Source organism: Pongo abelii, chromosome 21 (genome assembly GCF_028885655.2).
Source record: "Pongo abelii isolate AG06213 chromosome 21, NHGRI_mPonAbe1-v2.0_pri, whole genome shotgun sequence".
Classification (NCBI taxonomy): Eukaryota; Metazoa; Chordata; class Mammalia; order Primates; family Hominidae; genus Pongo; species Pongo abelii.
This window is the reverse complement of record NC_072006.2, coordinates 40,735,586-40,749,737: the sequence shown is the minus strand read 5'-3', so window position 1 is coordinate 40,749,737 and position 14,152 is coordinate 40,735,586. Positions and strand designations below refer to the sequence as shown.

General features: G+C 47.2%; 1 long non-coding RNA gene across 3 annotated transcripts in view; it reads left to right on the top strand.

The window, feature by feature from the left end:
- Positions 1-52: 52 nt before the first annotated feature.
- The window catches only part of LOC103888795 (uncharacterized), a 76,234-nt gene continuing 62,134 nt past the window's right edge, over positions 53-14,152 (top strand). For 2 of the 3 annotated variants that reach the window (XR_008517151.2, XR_010138750.1), the window contains exons 1-2: positions 53-1,266; positions 1,896-1,998. This is a non-coding gene — a long non-coding RNA (uncharacterized LOC103888795). The remainder of the gene's footprint in view (positions 1,267-1,895; positions 1,999-14,152) is intronic. The other variant, XR_008517148.2, reaches the window with a different exon arrangement.

Genomic DNA, 14,152 nt, shown 5'->3' with positions numbered 1-14,152 from the left:
AGGGGGCGGGGCCGCGGGCACCTTCTTCCTGCGCCCACCCCGCCCTCAGGAATGCTGCATGGCCTCCCCATAGCGGCGGTGGGAGCCTGGGCCGGGGAGAGCCCGCTCAGGGGCAGGAAGTGCTCGGCCCTCCTCGTGGAGGGCGTTTCCGGAGCGCCTGCCGTGCTCCTTGCCGGGGTGGGGGTCGTTACCGAGTGGGAACTTCTGCAAATCCTGACTTTTGTCAGTTCGCGCCCCGCACAAGATGTCCTGCCGGCGGTGCGATTGCTCCCGTTGCTTCGAGGGGAAACTGAGGCCAGTTAGTCCGGGCACTTACCCGCAGCTAGTTAAGGACTAGGCTTTGATGGGGACGCTTGTTATGACCTCAGTGGCCTGTAGAATCTGGGAGGCCGCCTCCGACCTAAGCCCAAAAAGCACATGGTCGGGCTCACAGGGGGCGGCCAGAGGTGAAAACAGCCAACGCTTTACAACGACGCTGTGCGGGGCACTTCGTGTGTGTCATCCCGTCTCATCCTCGGGTGATGGGGTATGTGTTGTCCTATGTAAGTCTCTGGCTTACTCATGAGCCGCAGAGAGGTTCTTGATTTGCTTTTGTCACACAGTCAACCGGTGTCATTCAGCCCAGGTCGGTCGATAGTGAAGCCTGATCCCTTACCCCTTGTGCCCGGCCTTAAACGATCAGTCCAGGAGCTCCCGGAGTTCCTGTCTGGTTTCTTTTTCCTCTTCTGCCAGTTACACCCTACTCCAGAAGGTTTTCCTTGGCCTCCCCCACCCCAGTCAGTACATTCTTCCCCCGCTCTCTGCTGTGGGTACCAAATACTATGATATTTCTGTTAACCAATCTCTTAGGGCATCCCCCTACGCCCCCAGCCCTGTACCCGGACACGGCTAGGCCCAGATATCTAGGGCCCTTGAGCTTGGAAATCGCTTTGAAAACAGCTTTTGGACTTAATTACCCTTTAGCAATGGAGAACTCTAGGAACAAAACTTTAATTTTTTCCAAACACGCCCTAAGCCAATCAGAATGCTAATTAAAGATTGTTAAGGTTTCACCTGGACACCCCACAGAAGCCCAGACTTCTTGCAAATGTTAAAAACCTCCTCACGGCAGCGGGTGAAATGTCAGTGGCACTGCCTATTGCTCTCCATTTCACAGACAGGGAAACTAAGGCCCAGAGTGTGGGTCAGAAACAATTTTTTTGGCCGAGGAAGTGGTGCTCCCCCCACGGCCCTGTGAAAGAAAAAGCCACGTCTGGGTTGCCTTAGGTAAGAAATGTAAAACCAATGGGCCTTGGCCTCTAGGAAATGTATGGGACAGGGACCTTCAGAAGAGGGGAGCCCCAGGGGGAAATGGGTGCGACCAGGTGAGCCTGGAGAGGGGGCTTCGGTAGTGGCTGCTGAGCTTGAGCTCCGCACTAGGCATTTTTCTCCCGTATGCCTGAGAGCCACACTCTGCCCTTTCTGGGGAAGCCACTGGGGGCCTGGGCTAGAGGCAGAGACCTCACCATAAATTGTGCCTGCAGCAGCCCCTTAGACCAGTGCTTCCCAAGTCTGGTGCTAGATGAGGTTGGGGAAATGGAAGAAGGGGAGTGCTGCCTCCTCCTCCACCTGAGAGCTGCATAACAAAGACCTGGAGCCCCTCCTCCCTCCTGGAGGACGGCGTAGGGGTGGAGGGAGGCTAGTAGCCCGTCAGATTTTGCACGTAAGCAAGCTTCACAGATAAAGCCTAAGTGCAATTAGAGTTTGAGAATTACCGTGTCAAGTTTCTGAACTAGTTAAGTATCAGAATTTAAAATGTGTGGATTCTCTAAGCCAGTAATTCCACTTCTAGGAATCTGTCTTTAGAAGTAGCTGTACAACAAAGATAAATGCTTATAGAAGTTTGTTCTTTGCAGAACTGTTCATTCGGGAAAATTGCAAACAACTAAATACCCCTCACCAGGAGCTGGCCCATTATAGCAACTCTGAGACCTCTCTACCACAGGCTCTTAGAATGGGGTAAGTTGGTGCGCGCTAATGTAGGGGCATGGCCAAGGTATATTTATTGACAGCTTACGGTGTCCCAACAAGGAGGGACTTTGGACATACTTGGTGAGAACTTTAGTGGGAAAACTTTTTCCAAGTGATGAGTTATTGTCATTTTTCTCTCCCCCACTTTCTTTTTTTTTCTTTTTTTTTTTTTTGAGACAGAGTCTCGTTCTGTCGCCCAGCCTGGAGTGCAGTGATGTGCTCTCAGCTCACTGCAACCTCTGCCTCCCAGGTTCAAGCGATTCTCCTGCCTCAGCCTCCCGAGTAGCTGGGACTAAAGGCGCCCACCACCATGCCCAGCTAATTTTTGTGTTTTTAGTAGAGACTGAGTTTTTGCCATGTTGGCCAGGCTGATCTTGAACTCCTGACCTCAAGTGATCCACCGCCTCAACCTCCCAAAGTGTTAGGATTACAGGTGTGAGCCTAGCTTTCTCCCCCTCTTTCTAAATTAAAAAGAAATATTGTGATAAGAAGCTCCTCCCACCTTTTTTCCCAATGTTTGAAGAAACTGGGTTGCTAAGGGAAGAAAAGACTTGCCTAATAGGAGTCTGGGGTCCTGACCCCTGGAAGGGAGGGGATAGACTAGGAGAGGAAGGAGAGGTGGAAAGGTATCCAAGCCCAGACCAACCTGGCTGCCCAGGTCATCTAAGTCAGTTCCCTGCCTCCGTACCAGAAAAACTCAAACCGGAGGCTCTTGGATATGAGGCTCCAGGTTCATCCTGCCAGTTTCTAGTGAACTTGGTGATCACATAGGTTTAAATGAATAAATCCACTTTCCTTAAAAAAAAAAAAAAAAAAAAAAAAGCAAGCCGCTTCCTTTTTTTTTTTTTTTTGAGACAGAGTTTTGCTCTTGTTGCCCAGACTAGAGTGCAGTGGCGAGATCTTGTCTCACTACAACCTCTGCCTCCCAGGTTCAAGCGATTCTCCTGCCTCAGCCTCCTGAGTATCTGGGATTACAGGCATGCACCACCATGCCCGGCTAATTTTGTATTTTCAGTAGAGATGGGGTTTCGCCATGTTGGCCAGGCTGGTTTTGAACTCCTGACCTTAGGTGATCTACCTGCCTCGGCTTCCCAAAGTACTGAGATTACAAGTGTGAACCACTGCACCTGGCCACCGCTCCCTTTTTGATGGAACTGGGGAAAGGCACCAGCATTCACTAAGAATCCATATGAGCCAAGTTGCATCTCAGGATAAAGGAGAAGATGGGGTTCTGTGGGGTAGAGGGAAGAGTCCAGCAAAGGCCAGGGAGAGTGAAAGTGTTCGGAAACAACTGGATTGGGTGAGATGGAAGGGCTGTGGAGGCCAGGATGAAGAATTTGGATTTGGCAGTGTGGCCAGTAGAGAGCCTCAGCTGGTTCCTGCGGAGAGCTGGGGAGAGACTGGAGGGAGGATAGTTGGTGACTCAGCTCTGGGTAATTGAGGCCGAGTGGATGGAGACCCGCCTCTGAGATCTAGGGAGATTTGTGGCTGTTATGTGAGGTTCTGCATTTTCATCTAATGTTGATAAGTGGAATTCCACATCTTCCTCCTGAAAAGTCTTGCAGTGTCTTGTTGGTCAACCACAATTTGCCTAGCTTTCTCCTAGTTGTTGGGTATTTACTCACGTAACTAATTTGAGTGCCCGCCTGTGTCTGGCTGTGTGCCTATGGCTGGAAAACCTACATCCAAGCTTAATCCTGAAGGCTTTGGGTGACAGTGCCTTGTAGTGGGAAGGCTGTGGCCCTGGGACTTGGTTACTAGCCAGGTGATTTAGGAAAATCATCCACACCTTCTTAACCTCCGTTTTCTCATGTTGTGGAAATACAAGGCTTTGGTGAGAGTCAAAGAAAACAGGCACACCCCTTGTTTCATTGTGCCTTGCTTTTTTGCGCTTTGCAGGTACTGCATTTTTTACACATTAAGGGGTTTTGGCAACCCTGCGTCGAGCAAAGTCTACCGGCATTATTTTTCCAAAAGGATGCTCAGTCTGTGTCTCTGTGCCACATTTTGGTAATTCTTGCAATATTTCAAAATTTGTTATTATTATATCTAGTATGGTGATCTGCGATCAATAATCTTTGATGTTACTATTGTAATAGTTTTGGGGCGTCATGAATGATGCCTGTGTGAGACGGCAAGCTTAATCCATCAATATTGTATGTGTTCTGATCGCTCCACCAACCTGCTGTTTGCAATTAGTAATCCTACAGTGGCCTCTAAGTGTTCAAGTGTAAGGAGGATTTGCAAATCTCTCACTTCACATCAAGAGCTAGAAATAATTAAGCTCAGTGAGAAAGGCATGTTGAAAGCCAAGATAGGCCTTTTTTTGTTTTTTTAGTTTTTAGTAGAGACGGGGTCTCGCTATGTTGTCCAGGCTGGCCTCCAACTCCTGGGCTCAAGTGATCCTCCTGCCTCAGCCGCCCAAAGTGTTGGGATTAAAGGTGTGAGCCACCATGCCCCGCCTCTGGAGTAGCACTTTTAATTTCACTCAAGAACTATTGGCTGGGTGCGATGGCTCACACCTGTAATCCCAGCAACTGGGGAGGCTGAGGTGGGAGAATTGCTTGAACCTGGGAGGCAGAGGTTGCAGTGAACTGAGATCACGCCACTGCACTCCAGCCTGGGCGACAGAGCAAGACTCTGTCTCAAAACAAACAAACAAAAACTATCTGGCTAGGTCTGGAGGCTCATGCCTGTAATCCCAACACTTCGGGAGGCTGAGGCGGGGGAAGGTCTCTTGAACCCAGGAGTTTGAGGCCAGCCTGAGCAACATAGCAAGACCCCGTCTCAACAAAAAATAATCAGCTGGGCATGGTGGCGAATGCCTGTAGTCCCAGCTACTTGGGAGGCTGAGGTGGAGGAAGGCTTGAGCCCAGGAGGTTGAGGCTGCGGTGAGGTATAATTGTGCCACTGTACTCCAGCCTGCGTGAAAGAATAAGACCCTGTCTCAAAAATTGGCCAGGCGCAGTGGCTCATGCCTGTAACCTCAGCACTTTGGGAGTCCAAGGTGGGCGGGATCACTTGAGGTCAGGATTTCGAGACCACCCTAGCCAACATGGTGAAAGTCCATCTGTACTAAAAAGAAAAAAAAAACACCAAAAACAAAATGCAAAAATAAATAAATAAAAAGGTGCTATTCCAGTGAACGCAGTAATAAGAAAGGGAACAGCCTTATTGCTGATACGGAGAAAATTTGAGTGGTCTAGATAGATGATCAGACCAGCCACAACATTCCCTTAAACCAAAGCCTAATCCAGAGCATAAACCCTGTCTTCAATTCTCTGAAGGCTGAGAGAGGTGAGGAAGCTGCTGAAGAAACGTTGGAAGCTATCAGGCTTCAGTAGGCTTAAGGAAGGAAACAGTCTCCATAACTGGTCCTCACCTTGCACTCCATGGAAGTCCAGGGGGAAGCAGCAAGTGTGATGAAGAAGTGGCGGTAAGTTGTTTTTTTGTTTTGTTTTGTTTTGTTTTTTGAGACGGAGTCTTGCTCTGTCGCCCAGGCTGGAGTGCAGTGGCGAGATCTTGGCTCACTGCAAGTTCCGCCTCCTGGGTTCACGCCATTCTCCTGCCTCAGCCTCCCGAGTAGCTGGGACTACAGGCGCCCGTCATCACGCCCGGCTAATTTTTTGTATTTTTAGTAGAGACGGGGTTTCACCGTGTTAGCCAGGATGGTCTCCATCTCCTGACCTCATGATCTGCCTGCCTTGGCTTCCCAAAGTGCTGGGATTATAGCTGTGAGCCACCGCGCGGTCAAGAAGCGGCAGTAAGTTAAACAGATCTAACTAAGATAATTGATGAGGATGATGTCTCTAAACAACAGCTTTTCAATGTAGTTGAAACAGAAGCCTTCTGTTGGAAGAAGATGCCATCTAGGACTTTTTTTTTTTTTTGAGATGGAGTCTCACTCTGTCACCCAGGCTGGAGTGCAGTGGCGGGATCTTGGCTCACTGCAAGCTTTGCCTCCCAGGTTCACGCCATTCTCCTGCCTCAGCCTCCCAAGTAGCTGGGACTACAGGTGCCCACCACCACACCTGGCTAATTTTTTGTATTTTTTAGTAGAGACAGGGTTTCACCGTGTTAGCCAGGATGGTCTCGATCTCCTGACCTTGTGATCCTCCCGTCTTGGCCTCCCAAAGTGCTGGGATTACAGGTGTGAGCCACTGTGCCTGGCCACCATCTAGGACTTTCATAGCTAGAGAGAAGTCAATGCCTCAAAAGGATAGGTTGACTCCACCAGGCACAGTGGCTCATGCCTCTAATCCCAGTGCTTTGGGAGGCTGAGGCAGTCATATCGCAAGGTCAGGAGTTTGAGACCAGTCTGACCAACGTGGTGAAACCCCATCTCTACTAAAAATACGAAAAAATTAGCCGGGTGTGGTGGCATGCGCCTGTAATTCCAGCTACTCAGGAGGCTGAGGCAGGAGAATCGCTTGAACCCAGGAGGCGGAGGTTGCAGTAAGCTGAGATCGCACCACTGCACTCCAGCCTGGGCAACAGAGCAAGACTCCGTCCAAAAAAAAAAAAAAGGATAGGCTGACTCTCTTGTTAGGGGCTAATGTAGCTGGTGACTTTAAGTTGAAGCCAGTGCTCATTCACTATTCCAAAAATCCTAGAGCCCTTAAGAATGATCCTAAGGCTAGGCGCAGTGTCTCATGCCTGTAATCCTAGCATCTTGGGAGGCCAAGGTGGGTGGATCACTTGAGGTTGGGAGGTCGAGACCAGCCTGACCAACATGGAGAAACCCCATCTCTACTAAAAATACAAAACTAGCTGGGCGTGGTGGCGCATGCCTGTAACCCAGCTACTCAGGAGGCTGAGGCAGGAGAATCACTTGAACCTTGGAGGCGGAGGTTGCAGTGAGCCAAGATCACGCCATTGCACTGCATCCTGGGCAACAAGAGTGAAACTGTTTCTCAAAAAAATAAAAAAGATCCTAAATTAATCTTCCTGTGCTCTAGAAATGGAACAACAAAGCCTGGATAACAGCACATCTGTTTACAGAATAGTGTACTGAATATTTTAAGCCCACTCTTGAGACCTACTGTTCAGAAAAGATTACTTATAAAATATTACTGCTCATTGACACATAGTCTTCGTTGGAAGATTGGGAGTCTGTGCTCGCACCTGGAAACAGCTGGGTATGGCATCCTCAATCACAGCAGTAGAAATCAGCAGGTCCAAGTTGGCCATTGTGTGGCCAGGGAGCTTAATGAGCGTATTTTCTTCATTCTTTTTACTAGGGTCAGGGCATTAGGATGGAAGAGGATCAGATTCCATTTGCATGCTTTCATCCTTTTTATATGTGAGAATTTTCTTACCTCTTGGAATATTGTTTAAATTACAAGAGCAAATACACCATATTCAGAATGGGAAGTTAAACCGTTGAGAGGCACACAAAGAAAAAGTGAAGACCCCTTCCCTGAGCCCTTCCTTCAGCATTAGCAGTGAGGACAATTAGGTGTATATTCTTTCTTTCTTTTTCACCATCAGATAAGTGCCTGTAGATGTCCACGGGGGTCCTGAGAGATACTGTCTTCCCTGTTGCTCTCTCTTACTTATTTTTCCTCAGTTTTCAACAGTGCTGTATTTAATACTTTCTACATAAACATCTCTACAGTTGTGAGAATTTCCTGAAATAGATTCTCTGAATGGGTGAATATTGTTAAAGCAGATTGCCAAAGTCCTCACGTGCCAGCATTTGCGGTGTTGGTGAGCTTGTCTTACCCAGTCCACAGCCACAGCAAGTGTTAGCAATTTTTTTTTTTTTTTTTTTTTTTTGAGACGGAGTCTCGCTCTGTTGCCCAGGCTAGAGTGCAGTGGCGTGATCTCAGCTCACTGCAAGCTCTGCCTCCCAGGTTCATGCCATTCTCCTGCCTCAGCCTCCCGAGTAGCTGAGGCTACAGACGCCCACCACTACATCCGGCTAATTTTTTGTATTTTTAGTAGAGACGGGATTTCTCTGTGTTAGCAAGGATGGTCTCGATCTCCTGACCTTGTGATCCACCCGTCTTGGCCTCCCAAAGTGCTGGGATTACAGGCGTGAGCCATCGCGCCTGGCCACTGCACACCATTTCTTATCTTTCCCTTTTTTTTTTTTTTTTTTTTTAAGATCGAGTCTCACTCTGTCACCCAAGCTAGAGTGCAGTGACACAATCTCAGCTCACTGCAGCCTCCGCCTCCCGTGTTCAAGCAATTCTTCTGCCTCAGCCTCCCGAGTAGCTGGGATTACAGGTGCCTGCCACCATGCCCAGCTAATTCTTGTATTTTTAGTAGAAATAGGGGGTTTCACCATGTTGGCCAGGCTGGTCTCGAGCTCCTGACTTCAAGTGATCCACCCACCTCGGCCTCCCAAAGTGCTGGGATTACAGGCATGAGCCACCGTGACCAGCCTTATCTTTCCCTTCTTCATGGCTTTTCCAAGGTGTTGAGTTCTCACATTATTTTTCATGGTATAACCCAAGGAGAGCTACCTTGATACTACTACACTTAGAGAATGAAAAGACAGATTTTGGCTCGGGAAGGCTGACATTTCTGTAGTGGAAACGGATATCTCCCATAAAGCAAATGAAGTGCGCCCTTTAAGGATCCTAGTTGCTCATATTCTCTTCCAAAGCCCTAGGAGGAGTCATGTTTTTATAAAATTTACAAAATTAAGAAATTTTAATTGTAATCATAATCAGTTAAGACAACTTTTTTTTTTTTTTTGAGGTGGAGTCTTGCTCTGTTACCCAGGCTGGAGTGCAGTGGTACAATCTTGGCTCACTGCAACCTCTGCCTCCCAGGTTCAAGCAGTTCTCCTGCCTCAGCCTCCCGAGTAGCTGGGACTGCAGGCGTGCGCCCCCACGCCTTGCTGATTTTTGTATTTTTAGTAGAGACGGGGTTTCGCCGTGTTGGTCAGGCTGATCTTGAACTCCTGACGTCAGGTGATCCGTCCGCCTCGGCTTCCCAAAGTGCTGGTATTACAGGCATGAGCCACAGTGCTGGGCCTCCATTTCCATTTTTATAGTTTTAATGTTTGAAAGAATTTTCCTTAGACTAGCTTCTAACTATGATCATTTTAAACCTCACTTGTCTTACTTTACGTATGTACTTCTGGTACAGACTTATAGGACACCTATATATCATGATCCCACCTCTGCTCCTGCAACTTTGTGCATGGCAGCCTTTCCTGTATCAGGACAGTTATCTATATTTGAACTGCTCATGGAAGTGACTGCAAACCGCATAAATAGATAAACCCAAAGTAAACTTATTCCAAACTCAACCCTTGGCCAGATGCAAAAAAAGTCTGAGGCAGGAAGATCGCTTGAGCCCAGGAGTTTGGATTTTGATCAGCCTGGGCAACATGGTGAAATTCCGTCTCTACAAAAAAATTTAAAAATTAGCCAGGCATAGGCCAGGTGTGGTGGCTTATGCCTGTAATCCCAGTACTTTGGGAGGCCAAGGCAGGTGGATCACGAGGTCAGGAGATTGAGACCATCCTGGCCAACACAGTGAAACCCCGTCTATACTAAAAATACAAAAATTAGCTAGGCGTGGTGGCGGGTGCCTGTACTCCCAGCTACTCGGGAGGCTGAGGCAGGAGAATCACTTTGAACCTGGGAGGCGGACGCTGCAGTGAACCGAGATCGCACCACTGCATTCCAGCCTGGGCAGCAGAGCTAGACACCATCTCAAAAAAATAAAAAATAAAAAAAAGGCCAGGCATGGTGGTGCCCACCTGTGGTCCCAGCTACTCAGGAGGCTAAGACAGGAGAATTGTTTTCTTATTTTTTTTTTGAGACGGAGTCTTGCTCTATCGTGAGGCTGGAGTGCAGTGGCGCGATCCCGGCTCACTGCAACTTCCGTCTCCCAGGTTCAAGAGATTCCCCTGCCTCAGCCTCCTGAGTAGCTGGGACTACAGGTGCACACCACCATGCCTGGCTAATTTCGTGTATTTTAGTAGAGATGGGGTTTCACCATGTTGGCCAGGATGGTCTTGATCTCCTGACGTCGTGATGGCAGGAAAACTGTTTGAGCCCAAGAGGTCAAGGCTGCAGTGAGCCATGATTATGCCACTACACTCAAGCCTGGGCAACAGAGCAAAACCAAAAAAAAAGGGGAGGGAGTTTTATTCTACCAGGAAGGTACTTGAGAAGAAACACTGAATTATCTTTATTTTCTCGATGTAAAATGATAGTGTAGAACCACTGTCATATGAAAGACAATAAAAAAGTGTGCCCCAAAAAGTAGGAAGGCCAGGCACCGTGGCTCACACCTCATTTTGGGAGACTGAGGCGGGCAGATCACAACATGGGAAAACTCCATCTTTACTAAAATTAGCTGAGCGTGGTGGTGCACGCCTGTAGTCCCAGCTACTCGGGAGGCTGAGGCATGAGAATTGCTTGAACCTGGGAGGCAGAGGCTGCAGTGAGCTGAGATCATGCCACTGGCACTCCAGCCTGGGCGACAGAGCAAGACTCTGTCTCAAGAAAAAAAAGGCCAGGCGCGGTGGCTCACGCCTGTAATCCCAGCACTTTGGGAGGCCAAGGCGAGCGGATCACCTGAGGTCAGGTGTTCAATATCAGCCTGGCCAACATGTGAAACCTCGTCTCTACTAAAAATACAAAAATTAACTGGGCTTGGTGGCACATGCCTGTAATCCCAGCTATTAGGAAGGCTGAGGCAGGAGAATCACTTGAACCCGGGAGGCGGAGGTTGCAGTGAGCAGAAATCATGCCACTGCACACCAGCCTGGGCGACAAGAGTGAAACTTCGTCTCAAACAAAACAAAACAAAAAACAAAAATAAAAAAGGAAAAAGAGAAATGTTCCAGGCATTCAAATAATTAAAATACTATGTTATCTATCTGGATTTTGTGATGTGAGATTTGTCAACTTTTAAAAATTTATAATTTTGGCTAGGCGTGGTGGCTCACGGCTGTAATCCCAGAACTTTGGGAGGCCGAGACGGGTAGATCACGAGGTCAGGAGATCTTGCAGTAAGCCAAGATCGCGCCACTGCACTCCAGCCTGGGGGACAGAGCGAGACTCCGTCTCAAAAAAAAAAAAAAAAAAATTTATAATTTAAATTTATAATTTAAATTTATCATTTGCTATAATTTCTTTTCCTTTTCTCATTTTGAATAAACACGTTTGTGTCAAATTTTGTATATTTAATTTAACATTATTTTTCTAAATGGGGGCTCCAAAAATTATAGAAGGTTCAGGTCCCATGAAACCTGGATCTGCTTTCAACCGTTAGGATGAATATGTTGGCAAAGATAAGCCATAACCTTTTAGAATAAATGGTTATAACTTGTCTCTTCTGGCCCTTTGGAAATTGGAATTTCTTGTCTTTTATTCTGATTTATTTTTTCTTTTTTCATACAGTAGTATCTGCATACCATGATTTTGACACTAAAATAAAACTTACTTTTTTTTTTGAGATGAAGTCTTGCTCTGTTGCCCAGGCTGGAGTATAGTGGCATGATCTTGACTCTCACCACAACGTCTGCCTCCTGGTTTAAGCGATTCTCCTGCCTCAGCCTCCTGAGTAGCTGGGATTATAGGCACAGGCTACCACGCCCAGCTAATTTTTTGTATTTTTAGTAGAGATGGGGTTTCACCATGTTAGCCAGGCTGGTGTCGAACTCCTGACCTCAAGTGATCCGCCCACCTCGGCCTCCCGAAGTGTTGGGATTACAGGCGTGAGCCACTGCACCCAACCAATTTCTGTATTTTTAGTAGAGATGGCGTTCCACCATGTTGCCCAGCCTGGTTTCAAATTCCTGACCTCAGGTGATCCGCCTGCCTTAGCCTCCCAAAATGTTGGGATTACAGGTGTGAGCCACTGTGCCTGGCCTGGAATTTCTTTGGTGAGAACTATGCCCTGATAGTCTCATTTTTCCATTGTACTGGAAGGTCTGGGGCCCTGGGATCTAGTGCGGCATGAAGGCCTGAGTGGGCTCTGTGCCTTGCTGACAGTGTTCCCAAGCTGAGTGGAGGAAGAAGACTAAGGGTCTGGACATCCTCAACACTGAGTCCATGAATTTCTGTGTAACCCTTCTGTTGTTGCTGTCTTCTCCCTCTCCTGTGCCTGGTGTTCATCTGTCCAGGACCTTCATATTCTTTGGATAATAAAGTTCTGATCTCTTGTCGGGTCTGGGTTTCAGCCTTCATAGGATCTAGGAGTCCACTACTTTTTTTTCTTTTTTCTTTTTCTGAGACAGAGTCTCGCTGTGGCGTGATCTCTGTTCACTGCAACATCCGCCTCCCGGGTTCCCGTGATTCTCATGTCTTAGCCTCCTGAGTAGCTGAGATTACAGGCGCCTGCCACCACACCTAGCTAATTTTTGCATTTTTAGCAGAGACATGGTTTCGCTGTGTTGCCCAGGCTGGTCTTGAACTCCTGTGCTCAAGTGATCCACCTGCCTTGGCCTGCCAAAGTGTTGGGATTAAAGAATAGAGATAAGGGAGGCAGAGAGGGGCTAAGTAACACCTGAGGTTATAAAACTGGTCATTGGAGGAGGTAGGATTTTATTCCTGAAAGGTTAATGGTAATATTATCTTCTCCATTTCTGACTCTAGTAATTTCAAGTCTTTTTTCTTTTTTTCTTGGTCAGTCTAGCTGAGGGTTTGTCAGTTGCTTTGACTTTTTTCAAAGAACCAACTTTTGGTTTTATCAATTTTTTCTATTGTTTTTCTGTTCTCTATTTCATTCATTTCTGCCCCAGCATTTATTGTTTCTTTCCTCTTGCTTACTCCCCCTTTTGCTCTTCTTTTCTAATTTTTCTGGTATCTTAAAGTGGAAGGTTAGATTATTGATTTACAATCTATATTTATTTATTTACTTTTTTCTTTTCTTTTGAGACAGTCTAGCTCTGTCCCCTAGGCTGGAGTGCAGTAGTGCAATCTAGGCTCACTGCAAGTTCTGCCGCTGTTGTTCCCGCCATTCTCCTGCCTCAGCCTCCCAAGTAGCTGGGACTACAGGCACCTGCCACCATGCCTGGCTAATTTTTTGTATTTTTAGTAGAGACGGGGTTTCACTGTGTTAGCCAGGATGGTCTCAATCTCCTGACCTCGTGATCCGCCTGCCTCAGCCTCCCAAAGTGCTGGGATTACAGGCGTGAGCCACCGCGCCCAATTTACAATCTTCATTTTTTTTTTAAATAGGCACATATGGGCTGGGTGCGGTGGCTCATGCCTGTAATCCCAGCATTTTGGGAAGCTGAGGTTGGTCGGATCACCTGAGGTCCGGAGTTCAAGACCAGCCTGGCCAACATAGTGAAACCCTGCCTCTAAAAATAGAAAATTAGCCGGGCGTGGTAGCACATGCCTGTAATCCCAGCTACTCAGGAGGCTGAGGCAGGAGAATCGCTTAAACCTGAGAGGCAGAGGTTGCAGTGAGCTGAGGCTTCGCCATTGCACTCCAGCCTGGGCGACAGAGCAAGACTCTGTCTCAAAAAAAAATTAATAAATAAAAAATAATTAAAAAAAATAGGCACATATGGCCAGGCATGGTGGCTCATAATCTGTAATACCAGCACTTTGGGAAGCTGAGACATGGGTCACTTGAGCTCAGGGATTTGAGACCAGCCTGGGCAATGTAACAAGACCCCGTCCCTACAAAAAATAAAAAATTAAGCCAGTTGTAGTGGCTTGTGCCTGTAGTTTCAGCCATTCCAAAGGCTGAGGTGGGAGGATTGTTTGAGCCCAGGGGTGTGAGGCTGCAGTGAGCCCTGATTGCATGACTGCTCTCCAGTGTGGGCAATAAAGCAAGACACTGTCTCAAAGGAATAAAAAGGCATTGATAGCTATGAATTTTCCTTCAAGCACTGCTTTAGCTGCATTTCATAAGTTTTAAGCCTTTTTATTCATGTCATAATATTTTCTAATTCCCCTTTGGATTTTGTCTTCTAATCTTTCATTATTTAGAGTATGTTGTTTAATTTCCGCATATTTCACATACTTGTGAGTTTCCCATGTTTCCCAAATTTCTAATTTCATTATAGTGTCCTCAGAGAACACACTTTGTATTATTTGAGTCCTTTTAAATTAATTGAGGTTTGTTTTATGGCCTAGCTTATGGTCTTTCCTGGAGAATGTTCCATGTCCACTTAAGAATAATGTGGCCCTGGCATGGTGGCTTACGCCTGTAATCC